Source organism: Chelonia mydas, chromosome 5 (genome assembly GCF_015237465.2).
Source record: "Chelonia mydas isolate rCheMyd1 chromosome 5, rCheMyd1.pri.v2, whole genome shotgun sequence".
Taxonomy (NCBI): domain Eukaryota; kingdom Metazoa; phylum Chordata; order Testudines; family Cheloniidae; genus Chelonia; species Chelonia mydas.
The window spans coordinates 16,568,757-16,587,481 of NC_051245.2; the positions used below are offsets into that span (position 1 = coordinate 16,568,757).

The 18,725-nt window shown below is 42.7% G+C and overlaps 1 long non-coding RNA gene across 1 annotated transcript in view; it reads right to left on the bottom strand.

Annotated features, from left to right (window-relative positions):
* Positions 1 to 6,955: 6,955 nt before the first annotated feature.
* LOC119566639 overlaps positions 6,956 to 18,725 on the bottom strand; it is a 136,690-nt gene continuing 124,920 nt past the window's right edge. The window contains exon 6 of the long non-coding RNA XR_006291136.1: positions 6,956 to 7,646. This is a non-coding gene — a long non-coding RNA (uncharacterized LOC119566639). The remainder of the gene's footprint in view (positions 7,647 to 18,725) is intronic.

The following is an 18,725-nucleotide window of genomic DNA, read 5'->3' on the forward strand; positions in this document are numbered from 1 at the left end:
CAGTGCAGTGACCGGGTGCACCATCTTCCTGCATTCCAAGGAGGGTGATAAGGTCAGGAAGCCCTAGAACTTCAGACCAGGAAGGGCAACGAAACAGCTGGAGTCCATTAGCCTTTCTAGAGTATATCAAAGGAAATAAGCCAACAGCAGGAGAGTGCTAGAAATGTCTGAGTAGCCCAGTGTGGCATTGATCATCAAGGACTTGGAAACATTACAGATTTCATTGTAAAACCATTCTGGTTAAAGACTTTTTCATTTTCCCTTCAGGGAGTAAGGTTCAGAAACTGTGTTTGATTTCCCACTCCTGGTCCTGCTCCCCCCCCCCCCCCCCCGACTTTTTCAGTTCAACCTTAAGAAGGGAAGGAATTCCAAAGACAGGCTATAAGCCAAATACAGACCAAAGGGCTGAACTTTACTTTATTCAGAAAAGGGAAGAAATCCCAGGGGCTTGGGCCTCACTCTTTAGGGGCAGAGATCCCAAAGGGTCTTTGGAAGTTAGTACAGAGTTTTGTGAAGCTCATCTTGACTACTGCTTTTGTTCAGAGCCCAAGTTGGGAGCTCTCATGTTCATGGTGGGGGCCCCTCTTAGCAATGAGAGACGACTGCTGGCCACTTGATCTAAAATATTCTGGTATAAAGCCAGAGTCACTCCACTGACATAGGGGAGTAATTCTAGTTGTAATTAGAGCAGAATTTGGCCAAACACCCTCTCCATATATATTCAGTGCTGCAGCCAGCAGACACACTACTCTCTGACAGCATTTAGATTGGGAATATGCCTTGGAGCCAGATGGTTTCTTCTGGCAATGAAATAGCGCGATATCCCTCAAGATGCTAATTCCCTGTTGTAGGGCACAAGTGCCTAAATTACATTTTTTTAAATAAAATGTGAAACATCAGAGCTTGACAGCTGATTTTATAGGAGAAATACAGATAAAATGTTGATAACATTTTAAGTCAGCTGACTTCATATCAGGGTCTGACACGTGAAAGGGATTTTGCTTTCTGAAAAAACACTGTAAATGGGCTCCCAGAACAGTCAAACATAATATCATGGAATGTTCTTTGCAAGTGGAACACCTGAGAGGTGTTCATGCTACAACCAACCAACCATTTACTTGCACAAGGAAAAGCTGCTCCACCTTCTTAGCTTCAGAGGAAGCAACAAACCATGCCTTTCACCTGAGCCTCTTGCATTTGAACTATTTCAACAATATTTTTAACACTACTTGAGTCTCTTAATGGGTAGAACATAAACAATGCAATACTTCCCTTTGTGCACAATATTGTTCTCTGCCATGGGTTTTCCTTTGTTCAGGCACTCTGCCATCGAGGAGACAAATATGCAAGAGCAAGTAGTCAGCAGTGTTTACACACAGTCTCCTGATGCAGAACAGACTACTTAGGGAGTGACACAAATCATCTCATAATTCAGTCTGCCATCCTCTTTATCCCTGAATTTGGTTTAGCATCTAGGGTGCAAGTTATCGTGTGGGATTGGAGCTGGCCAAATTATTCATTCTGACCTGTTTTTGTTTGTTTTCCAACTAATGTATCCATAGTTGATTGTTTGTTTGAGGAACTACTTATACATTCACCAACCTATAGGAAGAGGGAGCTGTAAACATTGACTATTAACAGAATGTGACTAACAGAATTAGTTGCCACCCAAGCACCCTCTTGTGGCCAGAGGTCACTCTGCAGCACCCTTCCTATGTCTCCCCTCTTGGTTGTCCAGTAACACCACATCCACAGTCCAAAAGGTAGTTAAAACACTCCCTTTTGATGATCCAATTTATTTAGTCTTTACCATCCATCCAGGGCCCATTTGCAGTTCAGTGTTACTCCCTCCCCTTGGCAGGGGGCCCCAGCCTCCTTCCGACAGCAGGGTTTCAGTTCACCATCTCTCAGGCTTTACCGAGCCTTCAGGCTCTGACTTCAAAACTCCCATGGTGTCAGCATCTTCCTCCTACTTTAGCAAGCTACTCCGAGTCCTCCTACCTAGGGCAACTCCCTTGGTCTCAGGATCTTCCCTGAAGGATCCTTTCCATAATCTCTACCACAGGAAGTAGTTCCTCACACGATACACAGTAAACCTGGTGGAACTCTTTGCCAGAGAATGTTGTGAAGGCCAAGACTATAACAGGGTTCAAAAAAGAACTAGATAAGTCATAGAGGATCGGTCCATCAATGGCTATTAGCCAGGATGGGCAGGGATGGTGTCCCTAGCCTCTGTTTGCCAGAAGCTGGGAATGGACGACAAGGAATGGATCACTTGATGATTACCTGTTCTGTTCATTCCGTCTGGGGAACCTGGTATTGGCCACTGTTGGAAGACAGGTTAGTGGGCTAGATGGACATTTGATCTGACCCAGTATGGCTGTCCTTATGGCTTCGTAATCTTCACTGTAACCTCCTGCTGCCTTTTATAGGGGAATGAGCTGTCCTCCACCAGGCCCCATCCAGGCTGTTAATGTGGCTCAGGTGGGTTGGATCACTTCCTTCAGGAATCAGGGCTGGCTGGCCACTGGCCTCCAGCCCTTAAGGGGAACTCCACCCTGTCATAATGACCTAACTCACTTGCTGTTGCTTCTGCTCCCTGTGTGGATGACTGAGAGTGACACACAAAATAATAGATACCCTTGTTTGTCTGCAAATACAAGCTAGTTCATGCAAATGTTCATGAACAGTGAATTAAAAAGGGGCATGGACTCCCCACCAGCCTGAAAGCATGATGTGCATCTCTTTTACTAAAATGGCTGGCAAATGTTTGAAAGGGGAGCACCATATCTTTAGGGATCTAAATAGCCAGTCCCTGCTGCTTCATTTTTCCCACTGGGTGACATAAGAAAAGTAGCTTTTTTTCAGAGGCTGATAGGAAACAAATTAAGCCACCTGGATTGCATATCTGGCCATGCTTAGATACTATAGGTTTCAGAGTAACAGCCATGTTAGTCTGTATTCGCAAAAAGAAAAGGAGTACTTTAGATAAGCTATTACCAGCAGGAGAGTGGGGTGGGGGGAGAGAAAACCTTTTATAGTGGTAAACACTCATTTTTTCATGCTTTGTGTGTATAAAAAGATTTTCTATACTTTCCACAGTATGCATCCGATGAAGTGAGCTGTAGCTCACGAAAGCTTATGCTCAAATAAATTGGTTAGTCTCTAAGGTGCCACAAGTACTCCTTTTCTTTTTAGATATTATAGAGATGGATCCTGTAGACCAGTGGTGTCCAATAGAAATTCAATGCTAGCCACACTGCTAGCCACACTTGTGGTTTTGAATTTTTCTTATTAGCCACATTATAAAAAAAAGCCACATGCATTAGCCACAGTTCAATAGCTTATTAGCCACACGTGGCTAGTGGCGAACGTATTGGACAGCGCTGCTGTAGACAAACCTGTGAAATTCAGGACCAGATCTAGTATGAAATGTCAGTATCCCATCTGTATGAAACCTTCAGAACTTACTGTCCAGAATTCTCCAACTCCAGCTCCAGGCCAAGACCTAGAAGAACATCATGAGCTTTGGCTGCATGCTGTATGCACCAGTGAGAAGTGCATCATAGGATCACAGAAATAAGACTTACTGGGTCATATTGCCCCTCATCTGCCAATGCATTATTGTTCTCTGGTCTGATTTTTTCCCCCCTTTGGAGCTTTAATGAAAAAAAAAAAAGGCTTTCATTTTCGCTGAAATTTTTCATGGAAATTTTTGGGTTTTCCCCTGAAAACTCAAAAGCTGAAAGACTTTTAATCTTTGGCCAAAATCTGTCAGTTTTCAGCTGAAATATTTTGGCAAAACCCCAAAGGTTTTATAGAGAGCAGATACTTCTCACAAAATATTTCACTAAATCAAAGATCCAACTTTCGGTTGTAAAACAGCCTCCATGAAAAATTTTCAACCAGCCCTATTCCCCACAATATATTTTCTAGCGTTTTGTCCTGTTTTGGGTGATTTGAGAAATGGGTCTCTCACCACTTTCCTTGGGAGTCTGTAACAGCCTCATTTGTCTCACATTAGGAATTTTTTCCTAATAGCCTAGTTTTTTCCATTTGCTTTGTTCCAGGTAGGCGAGTGAGCAGACCCGCTAATACATTATAGGGATATTGGTATGTTTAAACTGGCATAAATGATTAAGGCACTTAATTTGCAAACTTCTTGTAATCTGATAGAGATGGTCACTAACAACTCACATTATACCCAGGAAGGGCAAACATTATAAAGCTTTAAGAATAAGAACTTCCAAGAAAGGAGGATGAATTCCCACAAACTCCGTTCTCTGTACAGAAAATGGCCTCATTCAATTTTCCCAGCCTAGCTCGTGTCACTGGGCCATGATGTTATCCTGACTATACCTGGTATAGAAATAGCAGTTATTTTAAAAAAGACAAGGAGTACTTGTGGCACCTTAGAGACTAACCAATTTATTTGAGCATAAGCTTTCGTGAGTTACAGTTCACTTCATCAGATGCATCCGATGAAGTGAGCTGTAGCTCACGAAAGCTTATGCTCAAATAAATTGGTTAGTCTCTAAGGTGCCACAAGTCCTCCTTGTCTTTTTGCGAATACAGACTAACACGGTTGCTACTCTGAAACCAGTTTTTTTAAGAAGTTCATAGACTTTAAGCCAGAAAGGACCACTGTGATCATTTGTCTGCATAACACAGGATTTACCTACAGGCATTTCTATAGCATTCATCACTGTCATATCTGAGTGCTTTAGTTATGCTGGCTCAAGCACACTTGAACAGGCAGAGTTATGTGGTATGTCAAAAGCAACCGAAGACGGGGAGAAACTACTATATCACCCAGAGCTGCTAGACTGGAGGTGTTGAATGGGTTGCCGTGAATATAAATAACTGGATCAGTTCAACACTATTTCATCAGGTGTGTATTACAAGCCTGCCAGCTACAGCTAATGCATATTAAATTCTTATAATCTTTCCTTATAAACCAATCCCTCCAGCCCCTTAATCACTGCATTGCATAAGGAGTGGGGCTTTTGGTGGGCATATACGAGGGAAAGCTTCCTCCAAGTCGGTTGCCATCAGAGGCTCCACTGAAGCCCAAGGCAAGAAAGTGGAGAGCTCCTCCGTTCCACGTGGGCAGGAAAGCATTGCCACAGACCCAGACAAGAGCCCAAGATTTTGTCTGTCTCTGAATGGTGGTGAAATAGTGCCTTGTACTTGACACTCCAGCTGCCATTCGCCACCTCAGTGGCTTTAAGCTGATGAATCAACAGTATACTAATTGTTTCAGCTCTCAGAGCAATGGGGTTTGCGAGGCAGTTTAGTCATGCCTGGAATTTGTGTGTCTGTAATTCGCTCTCTGCTGAGGATTACAGGCATGTTGCTGTCTGGCTAGCTGAAGTATAGCACTTCCCTTGTCGAAAAGTATTCAGTGCAACACTAGAATCTGCCTCATCATTGTGCTCTCCGTGCAGCTGTTAGAACATTCACTGTGTGAGGCTAGCCCAGAGGCAGCCCCATCACACAGAAGTCAGAGCTCCTTTTTATGTTTGGGTAAAGCATCTGCTACCATGGCTCCAGGCTATATCTGAGGCCCCTCTGGAATGTGGGTGTGGAGCAGAGGCAAAAGGGAGAGTCCTTCAGGTAGCTTTCAAAGGAATGCTTTCCAAACAAATCAAATGGCCATGTGCTGGACTGATGAGATATCTTGAGGGATCCAGTTAGAAATAGACAAAATATTCCATTCTTAATTGTCTTTCCATGTGTAGCCCCAAAGCAACAAGGGTTATTCTTGGGATTGACACTACTCTGATCTGCTCATAGTGGAGTAGAGAATGGGGGTAGGCGTATCAAGATAACATAAGAGAACCAGGAAGATTTGGTGGGATAATAGCAATTGCAATTAGGCAAGGCTGATTATATATACAGCCCCTGAGTGCTTCACAAACTGAAACAGAAAAGAGACGAAGGGACAATTTCAGCCATCCCCAAAATGCAGCCACTTCTGCAACCCAGCATGTGACACATGTGTGGCACCAATTTAATAGCAAAGAACAGCACTGCAAAACAGATTGTGGCAAGGAGAAGGAAGAATAATGTATGCACTTGAAATTGTCTCTCCGCCTAGTCTGCACATAGATTTCCCCTGAATTTCCAAGGGGAAGTGAGTAGTTCTTAGACACCTCCCTGCTACCATTCTTCTCCTTCTTACTATCGTGACAGATATGGCAATTTCCTGGACAAATCTTATTGAATTAAGTTAAAGTTTATTGAATTCAGTTTTTGTATTTTAGGAGGTCACTGCTTTAAAAATGCAAATATGTATGTATTATTGTGAGACTGTAGGTAACTTCTCTAGGAGATGTAGCCAATGTAAACTTTGGAAAGTGTTATGAGCTTCAAAGGATTCTGACACAACGTGCTGGACAAACAAAGTTAAGTGGGATTCCTGGGAAATACTTGGGAGGAGAGGAAGGCAACATCCCACCTCCACAGCCATCTTTTTGAAGCATCACCCAGAGGAGGCATCCATTGTCAGCTGATTGATCACTTGTTACATAAAGACAAGCGCAAAAGCCCAAACTGGATAAACACGTGACTCACAGATTCCTGTCGGTGCTTGTTCTGAGCCAAGGTGGTTATGAACTTGTGACCTCAGAAAAACCTGTTGGTGGGGTTTGAAGGACTGTTCACCTGCCAGAATTCTTGTTGGAGTCAGGGATGATCTCTGGTAACCTTAGCATGCATGTAGCTTCTTTTATTGTTCTTAATATATTTTCTCTGTAATGCTTTTATCTTAAGAATAACTGTGCTTGCTTACAAAGAGTGTGTGCTAACTTAACCGTGGGTAATTATGCTATTTATAGCCTTAGAAGGGAAAGCACAGCACAGTCATTGGCCTGCTTAGGCACTCTGTATGGCTTAGGAATAACACAGTGCCGGCAGGGAACTGGGCAGCCTGGAAATACCCTGGTCAAGAGGGAGAGAGACGTGTGTCTCCGGCCAAGAGAGGCGACATCTGGGGAGCCATAAGCCTGAGAGTGGGTGCTCTTTCTGGACCACAGAAGGGGAATATAGGGGCAGCTGCCCTGAACTCTGACAAGTATCACTTCCAACTGTTTGATGTCTTCCCCTCTTCTTGTAAAAGTGCACTACCTTCTCCTTAGAACCTCCAGCTTTTCACTTTTATTTGATTTTTGTAGTTTATTGCAGTTTTGCTCTAATCCTTCCCCATCACCTTAAAAGAGAAAGATTGCCTAGTAAGAGTCTCCCCTCCCTTTCACAATTCCATAACGTCCCTATGGCAACTACAGTAATTGCTTATGTGAAAAAAATAACCTTAGTAATGCCGTTTTAACTGCCTTTAATGCAGTGTTGTCTCGTCTCTAAAAAAAAAAATCAAACACACTGTCTACTTCTGCTGTTCATTTCATCTCTCCCCACCCACCTGTTCTGTTCCTCTCCTTCCTCCTGCTGTCCTGCTCATGCTTCTGGGCCATCTGGTTCTTTCTTTCTTCAGTCTCTTGATGTGCTTCCCTGCAGTCTGCTTCTCTTCCTCTCCGGGCATACTCAGTGACGCCAGCTCTCTCAATTTTTGTTGCGAGTCTCTTGAGACATGCTGTTTTTCTTTATGCCCCAGCTCCTGGAGTCCTCTGATTCCATGACAATCTCAGCTTTCATTTGAAAAACAAAGCACATTTCTAGCTCTAATGGCCGCAGAGAAAATATGAGCCCTGAAGGCTTGAACACCAGGAAAGAAATAAGTAGAAGTCCACATTTATTATTTTAATATCTCATGATTTTTTAAGCTGATCTCAAGATTTTGGGGGACCAAACTCAAAATTTTTGATTGCTTAGAGCTCACAGTCCTACATATTGCCCACCTCTCTCTGCTCCCCTAGGCGTATTGCCTTGTTCCTTTCTCTCCTTCTACCTTGGACGTGCCTTTCAAGTGCTGTCTGGCAGCTCCAGACTTAATGGTAGCTCCAGTCTCTGATGGATTTTCCTATTTCCCCTCCTCTTGTTATTTAACAGTAACCCCTAGTAGGTTAGGCTGCCTCTGTCTCCAGCTGCTTTTATAGGTGGTCAGGCTCCTTCTTGCAATGAAAAGCCTGGACACCTGTAGAAACAGCTGGAAACGAGGAGAGCCAGCACCAAATCACCAACTAGCTCTCTGTGGACTTCCAGACAGCCTGCAGGGGTTCCCAAACCACAGTCTGGGAAACTTTGCTCTACAATAGTCCCTTGGAGCCATTTCTTAAACACTGGAATTCAGTTGCTCACAGCAAACTATTATAAAGTAGCTCTTGTGCTGGTAAATGTATTTATTTCTTCAGCTTGGGATATTTTCAGGCTAGAACAAATTCTGCTGGAGTTTTTAAGAAACCAGGCTGTTTATATGAAATCTGGGGTGGGGATGGAAGGTGAGGGAGTGCAAGAGATGAACAAACACAGTGGAGAGGAGGGTTTGTCCTGTCAACTAGGAAAAACAATCTCTACCAAATATCCAGGCCAAGCAAGATGATGAGATCTCGAGGCCAAGGAAATAGATATTTTTAGCACACCCCCTAGTGGAAGCAGTGGTGTTTGCCTGTGAGTGCAGGTGCCAAGGAGTTTACACTTCCCCCCCCCCCCTTGGAATGTGATTAGCTCTTGGAAGGCTAATTCAAAGGGAGGCCATCACATTGCATCCCCCCGAAAGACAGTTGCCATCCCAAATCCTCAACCTGGCCATTTTATTTATGGATGTGATAACTTGTTTTTACAGATGGCTTGAATAGTTAAATAAACTCCACACAATCTTGGCACAAGATTCCCCCTTCCCACTCCTCTGTGTGATCTCAGCCCATACTATCCATCAGACTTGTCAGTGCACAGACATGATTACAGTCAACGAACACTGAATGCTAGACAAAGTTAAAAGTGATGGCAGTATTACAATGTCCATGTTTACGTAGCTGCTTCTTAAAAGAGTCTGCCACAGATCTACAGCATTACAAGTAACAGATTTGGAAATCTTTCAGATCTAAGTGTACTGGAAACTCGATTCCGAGTGGGTGTAAAACATTGCCATTCTGATATAGCAAGGTAGTGGAGAATTAGGCTCACCGTCTTCTGTTGTGATCTGGCCTTAGATGAGAGTTAACATCACAGGATTGCACATCATCTGGTGCAAGAAAATATTGGTCTCTTACATGGAAATCATGTGTATCTGTTGATAGTATATGATGGGCTGTGACTGGGAGGTAGTGATTGGATTAGGAGCCAAAACAATATGAATTTAGCAAAGGGTATTGCCAATCTGGGTCTAATGGAAGGTGTATATTTGTGCCTTGTTATCAGTGTAAATAAATTTACTTTCTAACTTGGGGGGAGGTGAAAAGGTTAATTGGAAAACAGCTAATCAACAGCTGCACTGAAGCTTGCTGATAAAAGTTGATTACTTTGACACTTAATTGGCTCCTTTAAAATAGAGCTTCCAATTTAGAAACAGTTCTAAAAAGGTATCTGAATATGATATTGATGGTGATATTGCAGGTAGGATATGCACAAGGGACAGACATGGATGTATTGCTGGTGAGAAGCAAATGCTAATGTATCTGACCACAGCAGGGTTCGATTAAGGCAACCCTGAGGCATAGGGACACCATGACAGGAGGCACTATGTAGCTCTCTTCCCACAGCCCTATTGAGATCTCTGGATGGAAGGTGTTATAGAAGTACACAGTATTATTATTATGTACTCTTGAGTGTCAGTTGATAGTCAATTAATTGTCCAAAGTTTTCTAGTTTGCAGGTAATGCAGATTTTGCCATTAACTTCAAAATTCCAAATGATGACTAAAGCTTCTCTCTTTTCTCTCATGCATTTGAGGAAGGGGTGGTTAGAGGTATTGTGTGGAAATTGGGGGTTTTTATTTGTGTGTGTTTGATCTGGTCTATTATTAATGACAACTGTCATCAATGTTAATGTATATTGTCATTAGGACACTCAGTGCCCCATATGGGTCCCCTGAGAGTGCGAGAAATCTAATTCAATGAGATGCATGTGCACTGGTTACAAAGGGATTCATGCCCATGTCCAGATGAAGAACTGGATCTTAAAGGAGGACACCTAACAAAACTAAAGCAAAACCCATCAGATTACCTTTGTGAGGTTACCTGGGACTGGAACATGGAGAACTAGTCCTTAATAATCTTTTATATGGACACCTACCCAAATCCATATTTTTTCTGTCCTAGAGAAACTGGCTATTGTCTTATGTTTATGAACATAAATAAATTTATGGTGCTATATGAATATGCAGACTAATAATAACCTAATATTTTACATCAAAAATGGTGAGTTGTGATGCTGAGTTTACACAAAATGCTGTTTCCATGAAAGAAATGAATAAATAGGTCCTGCACCATTATCTATGTCTCTCAGCAGGGATGTCAAATACCGGGGTATTTTATTTTAAATCATTTTAGATGCATTTACAAGTGGGCAGAATAACCAAGGTTCAGGATGGTTGCTCTACATATGAGATATTAGTTACCATGAGGGTTCTAACTCAGAGAGGTAGCTACTAAATTTCATATGGCTATAGTCAGGTTTTGCATTTCTACATGGTCTTCTTTGTTTGTTTCCTCTCCTTTCCTGGAACTAGTTTATGGGACCAGGCCGTGCTCATTGAATACAGAACGCTGAAACCTCAGCAATAATGTTGTGAGATTATTCTGAGAATTCCAGGACATGCTGAGGTGAGCAAGTGGCAAGTGACAGGCACAGATGTCCCTGGGAGAGGATTAACAGGGACTTGGGACTGGCCGTCTTTGTACTCTTCAGCCAGCATGTAGTTCTAAACAACTGGCTAACACCGATAAGATCATTGCAGCAGCCTTGCTGGCTTTTTTAACATCTTCTTTGCTGTGTCTGGCCCTTCTTACAGGAAAGCTCTGTAGCTTTCAAACAGGGTTGAAACCAGTAGAGGTCTATAAGAATGTAATAGGTTTCTATAGAAATTACCCTAAAATCCTATAGAATGGCATAGAGACTAATATATTTTATAGGCTTTTTGAAACATCCTCTAGGATTCTATGGAAAGGCTGTAATTCTCTACAAAATACTATAGGGATGGTGAAAAAAAAATCATGTACATAAGTTATCATTTCCTGTTAAATTCGCTAGGATTTTTCTATGCTGTGAGATGGGTGAGGGCGTATGTGAGACCTACATATCAAGTTATGCAGTCAGCATGTTGTAGGAGTATGTACTCTGATTCTTTCCCAGTATTTCCACAGTTCCTGGTGGAAATACTCTGGGCTGTCTTTGAGGCTGGTTGGAATAGGGGCTGGCATCTCTGAGGAGCATCAGACTTTAACCCTTAAAGGCTTAGGTCTGTATTTTAAACTTGAGAAAGTCCAATATTTGTTTCTGTTGTAATGAGAACACTTTAATGATTGATATAAAGGACAGGCTCATGTCATTGAGGTCACTTGCTGAGGTGAGGGGAGAGCAGAGAAGAAAGTGCTGTTTATAAACACGCTTTCTTGGGATGTTCTGTTACTTTTGCTCTTGAAATTCACTGCAGGCTAGACTCTTACCTAGGAGTTCTCTGTCTGAGAGCAGGTTTGATATTTTATGTACTCGTTGTTTACATGAATTAATTTCCTCCAGGCTCTGATCTGAAGCCCATCGAAGTAAACAGAAAGATTCCCATTGACTTCAGTGAAAGCTGTATCAGCCTCTTAGGACTTGATCCAAAGGCCAGTGAAGTAAATGGAAAGGTTCCATTAAAGTTAATGGTTTTTGGATCAGGCCTTTAATTTGCTGGATTGGGCATTTTTTTAGTTAGAACAAAAGATGTTTTGGGGTCCTTACTTGTATTTGCACTCTTCACACCCCCACAGTCCATTTCAATAAATGTCTTTCATTATAATTATTATAATATTATAACACCTGGAGACATCAACAGAGGTTGGGCCCCATTGTGCTAGGGGCTGTACAAACACAGTGTGAGACAATCTCTGCCCTGAAGAGTTTCCATTCTAAACAGACAAGACATAAAGGAAGTATTATCATCCCCATTGTACAGATGGGCAACAGAGGGCACAGTTCCCCACTGCACCGGGGGCAGAGCAGGGGAGGTGATAGGGAGCCAGTCAAAGCTCCCTGATTCTTTGCTGTCCAGTCGAGGAGTAAGTTAAAGCTCCAAAGGAACAGCTTTAAATCATGCTGCCGGCAGAAAACTTTCCAGTAGCAGAGAATTGGGCATAGTTGAGCCTCACTCTACCTGTCCCACCTCTGATAGTGCAGTGCCCGCAGGTATGGAACTGGCCTGGGAAGAGATAGAGCCACCTCCACCAACTTTACATCAGCTTTGGATTCATGGACCAGAGAAATTAAATGACTTGCCCAAGGCCACGAAGATGTGGATGGTAGAACCAGGACTAGAGCCCAACCTTCTGAGGGCTAGACCAGTGCCTTAGCCACCAAAGCATCCTTCTACTCCTATCTACAGGGCTGGAAACGAGACAAGGTCCCTGCTTCATTTATTACTGCGTGCAAAGTTCTTTGCAATGTCTGAGTGAAAGGCATTAGATAAAGTCAAAGTATTATTCAATAGGTACGTCTATATTGCAACCAGAGGTATAATTTGCAGCGTGTAGACATTCCTGCACTACCTTTCATCTGCCTAGCTCACTACAAATAACAGTGAGGGTATGGCCGTGCATGCTTTAGCGGGTGCTAGCAATCTAAGTACATACGCAGAGGTTCCAGGCAGGGCTGGATTTACACCTTATGCGCCCCTAGGCACAGCATCTTCCGCGCCTCCTCCCCACCCCGCCTAGAGCTGACCTTCGTGTTGTCCGTATGAAATGAAAAGAGATATAAACACAGCCTCCCCGGGAAGGCATGAGATCCTTCGCCACACACACTGCTCCCAGCCCAAGCTGGGGCACAGCCCATCCACCTCAGGTGAGCCACAAAGGGTGGGACTGTACCTCTCCCCATGGCAAGCGGTCCCTGGGTGTCTTCCATCCCTCCCACAGCCCAGGGTGGCAGCGCGCTCCGGCTCTGCCTGGGCAAGTGAATGGGGTACCGGCCACTCCCCTCCCTGACATGGGGCAGAGGCAGCAGAGCGACCGAGATTGGGATGGGGCTGGGACGCTCCCAGCACCTTCAGCAGTCGCCGTGCCCGTCCGCGGCTCACTGCGCCCCCCCCAGGCGGGCTGATTCGGATGCTCACTCTGCTCCAGCCCCACACGCTAGGCAGCCACCAATCCACACCAGGAGTCCGGCCACCCACAGGGTAACTGTGCATGTATTAACTGTAACTTTTAGGCACCCCTACCACGCCGGCACCCCTAGGCATGTGCCTAATTGGAAATCCAGCCCTGATTCCAGGTGAGTTTGAATAGCCTGTGATGCCAAGTTTCCACTGCTATTTTTAGCAAACTGGTTAGATTAAAGTTAGTGTGGGTATGTCTACATGAGCTGCAAATTATGCCTCTAATTGCAGAGTAAATGCTTCAGCAAACTCTGGAAAAGTTGGTAAACAGCAGCAAGCATTTGCTAAATATTTATTTTCTTTATTGCAATATGAAGCCTCTTCATAAATATTTTGGCCAATACTGGTGTAATTTCTTCCCCTTTCAAATCACCAGAGCAGAGGATGGAAACTAAAAAATACATACTGTAGCTAACAATCTCCCACTAACAGCAACTCATGGCGATTATTTTCTTGTACCTGATCTGATGGGGAGGAGGCCTCCCTGTCTGGAGAAATGTTGCCATCTGTAATGCTGGATTTTTAAAAGTGAAACCCCCATCCCCAGTTACATACATAAATAGTAACATATCCTCCCATAGGGCCGATGACACTGCTGTAGGGCGGAAAGCACAAAAAGTTCTCTTTTCTTTGCATCCACCACTCAGAGGCTAGGCAGCAGCAATCCTTGTGCAGACTAATCACCCCAACCGGTTAGAGAGGATCGAGTGGGACACGGTCTCACCCAGGCAGCAGAGATGGCTGTGTACAGAGAGGTGGGCAAGTTGCATCCCTTTATGTGGTGTAGAAATGTCTACATTGATCTTGTGTTGCTGGGAAGCTCAGTGGTATGTGGAGCTCCAGAACTCTGGCCTGTGCCTTACAGAGCTCTTATTGCAGAATCTGTCGTAGTTGCATAGAAACATGATGGCAGCTCTCAGCAATGCAATGCTGTGTCCCTGATTTGATCAATATCTGCAGGGATTGAACCTGGGAATCTTAACACGCTGAAACTCTACTGCTTGAACTAAACCAGCCACCTCTATTAGCTAAGGTTGCAGGAGGCTCAGCAGCCTCTCTACAGTGTCTCGGGCCTTGGCCAGAGTGGCACATTGAGTGGGTGTGGGTTACACACGGTGATAGGAGACTCTGGAACTTCTCCAATTTAGCATGTCAAAAATCAGTATTTCTATCTGAAACCTCAGACATCTGCTACATCTCTTAAAGGAGGGAAGCTATGCCTAAATGGGTCTTTTCCATTGGTAACTTCTATGATTGGTATTGCACACTGACAGAGCAGGCCAAAGAATACACTGGGTCAAGCTCTAACTTTAGCAGCTTCCTTCTCGAGGCAGCAAAGCATGGAGAGCCTCAGCGGCATGACTGCAAAGATATATAATGCTTCTCAGAGCCCTATGGCATGGGCTAAAGGGAAGCTGACAGGAAGTGAGAGTGGGTGTGGAGGGGAGACTAAAATGGAATGAAAGAGTTTATGCTTCTATTGATTTCTTTTCCTTTTCTCCCTTTTTAAGGGAGTGCTTAAACAAACAAAACCCTGCATAGAAAAATAGAAACATTAAATAATGTTAATGTTCCAGCTTTAGCTGCAAAAATCTGGAGAATCAGATTTAAAAATGTAACATCCCTTTTTCCAACATCCTGTCAGACACTTGGCAGTCTTGAATATCCCCAGTGATGGTGTTAGAGAAATACCCCGATTTCCCACAGGTATATACTTGTTTAAAAGCCTTGTGTCTGCAGTCAATGAACTTGGTTGAAAAAAAGAAATATTGGGTATAAAAATCTGGTTGACAAGAAAATAAATTAAATTAAATGAAAAGACCTTTTGCTTGTATTTGATTAAACAGCTGAAGTTTTTGAGTAAAGATGGATCATGTAGGAAGAACTAAGAAAAAATAATGGACATACATTTTGTAATTATAAGTAGGGCTGGTAGCACATTCTCTATTGAAACAGTTTTTTGATGGAAAATTCTGTGTTTGACTAAACAAATATTTTCAAAAGATGTGTGTGCTTTGTGTGAAAAATTCTGATTTTTGAGAGAAAAATGCCCTGCCACCTGGCCCTTCTGGTCTTCAGATGGAATATGAAACATTGTGCTCCCATAGGACAGGCTTCTGACTGGCCTACATCTCCCATCATGCATCGTGGCCATGAGACTGCTATGATGTGCTGCATTCTGGCGTATAGGGGAGGATAAGAGCACGAGGCACCTACACTACAACTCCCATGCAGCACCACAGCACCATTTCAGAATCAAAACGTTTCAATTTTTTGGCCAAAAAAAAGTTTTTTTTCCATGGGAACCTCCATCGTCTCCAATTTTCTGACCAGCTGTAATGATAGGCATCTTGGTGTAACCTATTGCCTCGATTGCATCCACTCTGCTGTGTGCCGTTACCCTTTCTTTTACTGCTTGTATAAAAAACCACCGCCCCTGTACTGCCAACTTTTCTGTTGATCTATGATTAAAAAAAAACCTTAACAACTAAACCACCATGTTCTCCTCATGCTATGGCCATTGGATATCGTCATTTCTGCTCTGCCCACAGGGAAAGATGATATGTTGTAATATCTAAAGATAACAGTGTGAATAAAGGATGCGTTTTAAAAAAAAAACAAATGGCACACATTCCTTCCGTCTCCATGGGCACAGCTGAGTGTAGCTTCCTGATTTTATTTTCTGAGGGTGGGTTTATGCTCAGCTTGAGCTCATTATTTGAGCTTTTTTTTTAATTTATTTATTCAGATGTAAAATACAGAATGTTCATTGTAGGGAGCAGAGCTTTCCCACAATTTATTTCATTTTCTGCCACTTTTGGTTTGGCCACTTTATAACCATCTTGTGACATGTATTGGTGACATCTGATATTATAGCTTACCACTTAATGTGTAAATGTTTATGATATACTGTACAATGCAGGGCACCTTTGTATTGCGCATCATGGAAAGCATCTCAATCCACTGTATAGTCAACTAAACTAATAAAAATTACAGGACTAATTTAATAATTGAACTGTAGCATCTTCCATAAGAGATTTTACACCATTTTAAAATGCTTGTGAGGACATTATTTTAAACATAAAAACACTCTGGGTGAAATTGGAGTTAATGGCAAAACTTTCATTGGTGTCAGTGGAATCAGGATTTCATTCTCTGGATCTAATCCTACAAGGTAGGGAATTCCAGACCTCAAGGAAATGGTTAGATAAGGATCAGATGCTTCCTTTCTCTGGTCTGTAATGGGTATGAATGATTTTTAGGCTTATGGAAAATGTGTGAACTGGACTATCAAGGTGGAAAAGCAATGAAGGACTTCTTAGGGTAATAGAAGAATCTGCAATCCCAATAGTGTGCCTAGACCTGAATTCAAACCACAATGTGTCAAAATGAGGGTGAAGATAGTTATAAAGCTAATGGGACATTCTTGCAATAACCTTTCCCTATTATATCAGCAGTAGAACGATAATTGCCCAGATCAATGGGAATATAAAGATCTTCCTTTAAATAAAGGTGTCACAGACACTGTTAAGTGCAGGTGGTCACTCCTGGGATCTAAGAGAGGAGTTTATTACCACTGTAGGATGCCACAAATACTCCTGTTCTTTTTGCGGATACAGACTAACACGGCTGCTACTCTGAAACTGTAGGGTAGGCACTCCATGTCAGCACCATTACTTAGTGGTCAACGACCGATAAGGCAGGTAGTGGCCTGCAATTGCATAGCTAACACCATTACCATAGCTCCTATTCTGATTTATGTCTGCCTTTTAGTTTCCTCAGTGTATAAGAAACCTTAGCTGCCAGTAAGATCTGAGTAGGCTGTTGTCAACAACAAGTGGAGATGTCTATATGGGCCTGAGGGATAGACTCCCGTGTGGTTACTTTAGTACCCCTAGAGAATGCAGGAAGGAAGGGCCTTTAACTGTGCCCCTGAGGCTTGGCTTTCCTGCCTCATAATATTAAATCCAGAGCTACTGTTTGAACAAACAAGTCACCTGAGAGGAATAGGATCTCTGCAACACCTCCTCCTCCTCACCTTAGCAGCTGTGTCCAAGAAGTCATAAAATGAGCTTACTGCACTAACACCTGCACCCTAGCCTCTAACAAAGTAATTAAGTGATATGTGTTTCCTCCTGACTGCAGAGACCGAATGATATTGGCTTCACCTTAAATCAGACAACATGACACATCCTTGGATGGTCTAAAAGTAACCATCTGCATAGCTATCCACGTTAACATGGCATTTATAACCAAAGAAGACAAAGACTTGTTGCATTTTATCTCATCAGAGGCTTCAGTCATTTGGGAAATTATAATTGCTGAGTGTGGAAAGTAATCAAAAGTACTTTGGGAACTCATTCACAGGTCACTCAGGCATCCCCCGGTGGAATACACAAACTAATTTTCACAGTGGCAAATTTTGGAGACAGAGTGAAGATATCAGATCTAGCAACAGTGTAAGGTCATTAAAATAATTGAAACAATATAACTTGCAAAATAGACATGGCTCTCAATATTTTCAGCTACAATAGTGATCCACAGTTTCTTTCACAAATAACTACTCCAAAGAGCAAGTGAGTATATTATCAGGGGAAAATACTAGCTTCTCTTAGATTATTCCTAACATCTAGACTATTTTATACTTCAGTGTCAAGCTCTCTGAAGGACTGGAAAGAACAACTGGACGTACAGCTATCCTGAAGATGATAAATGTTCACATCTCAAAGAGGAATAATCTCTCCCTGTGTTATCAACCTCAGACTCTATTCCTCTCTAGTTAAAGCAGCTTGGTAATAATTCTGACACATGTTGGTGATGCAGAAGGATGAGGGCTCTGCAATCCAGCTAATTTGGAATTATCATTAATGACATGATTTTGGGGACAGTATATCAAAGTCTAAAAGTGAAATGAGCAATGAAGAAATCTAACATTTGATCTCTTTTTTGGCCTGTATTAAACCTCAGCCAGCCTGAGAAAACACATGGAGTTAATGTAGCTTTTATTGGCATATTCAAGTGTAGGACAGTGTGGTGGTATTTGTCCCTCACGAATGGCTGTATTAGCTGAGTCTACAACAGCTGTCGGCTAATGGAGTTACTCCTTTGGCTCAAGAGGCTTTGGTGTTGGAGGTCCATAGTTCAATGCCAGCTGACAACAAATTATGGCTTTGGTGGGTAGAGAGTATTACTCAAGTAAACATATTGCATGACATAGTAAGCCCCAATCCACATTAGCGCTGTGTTATGTACTGGAAGATAAAACATATGGGTCAAATACTCAGTTTTTACTCACTCGTGCAAGCTGTCAGGACAGTGGGAAAGCACCGAGTAAACACTTTAAGATCTGGCCCTGTCTGAGACGAAAGAATCCCACATCTCACTATTTTATAAGGAAATCCTTGACAATGTGTATGTAACTTTATGTGTACGTACCCTTCCGCTTACCTGAGTAGTGAATCCCTTATAAGTAGAA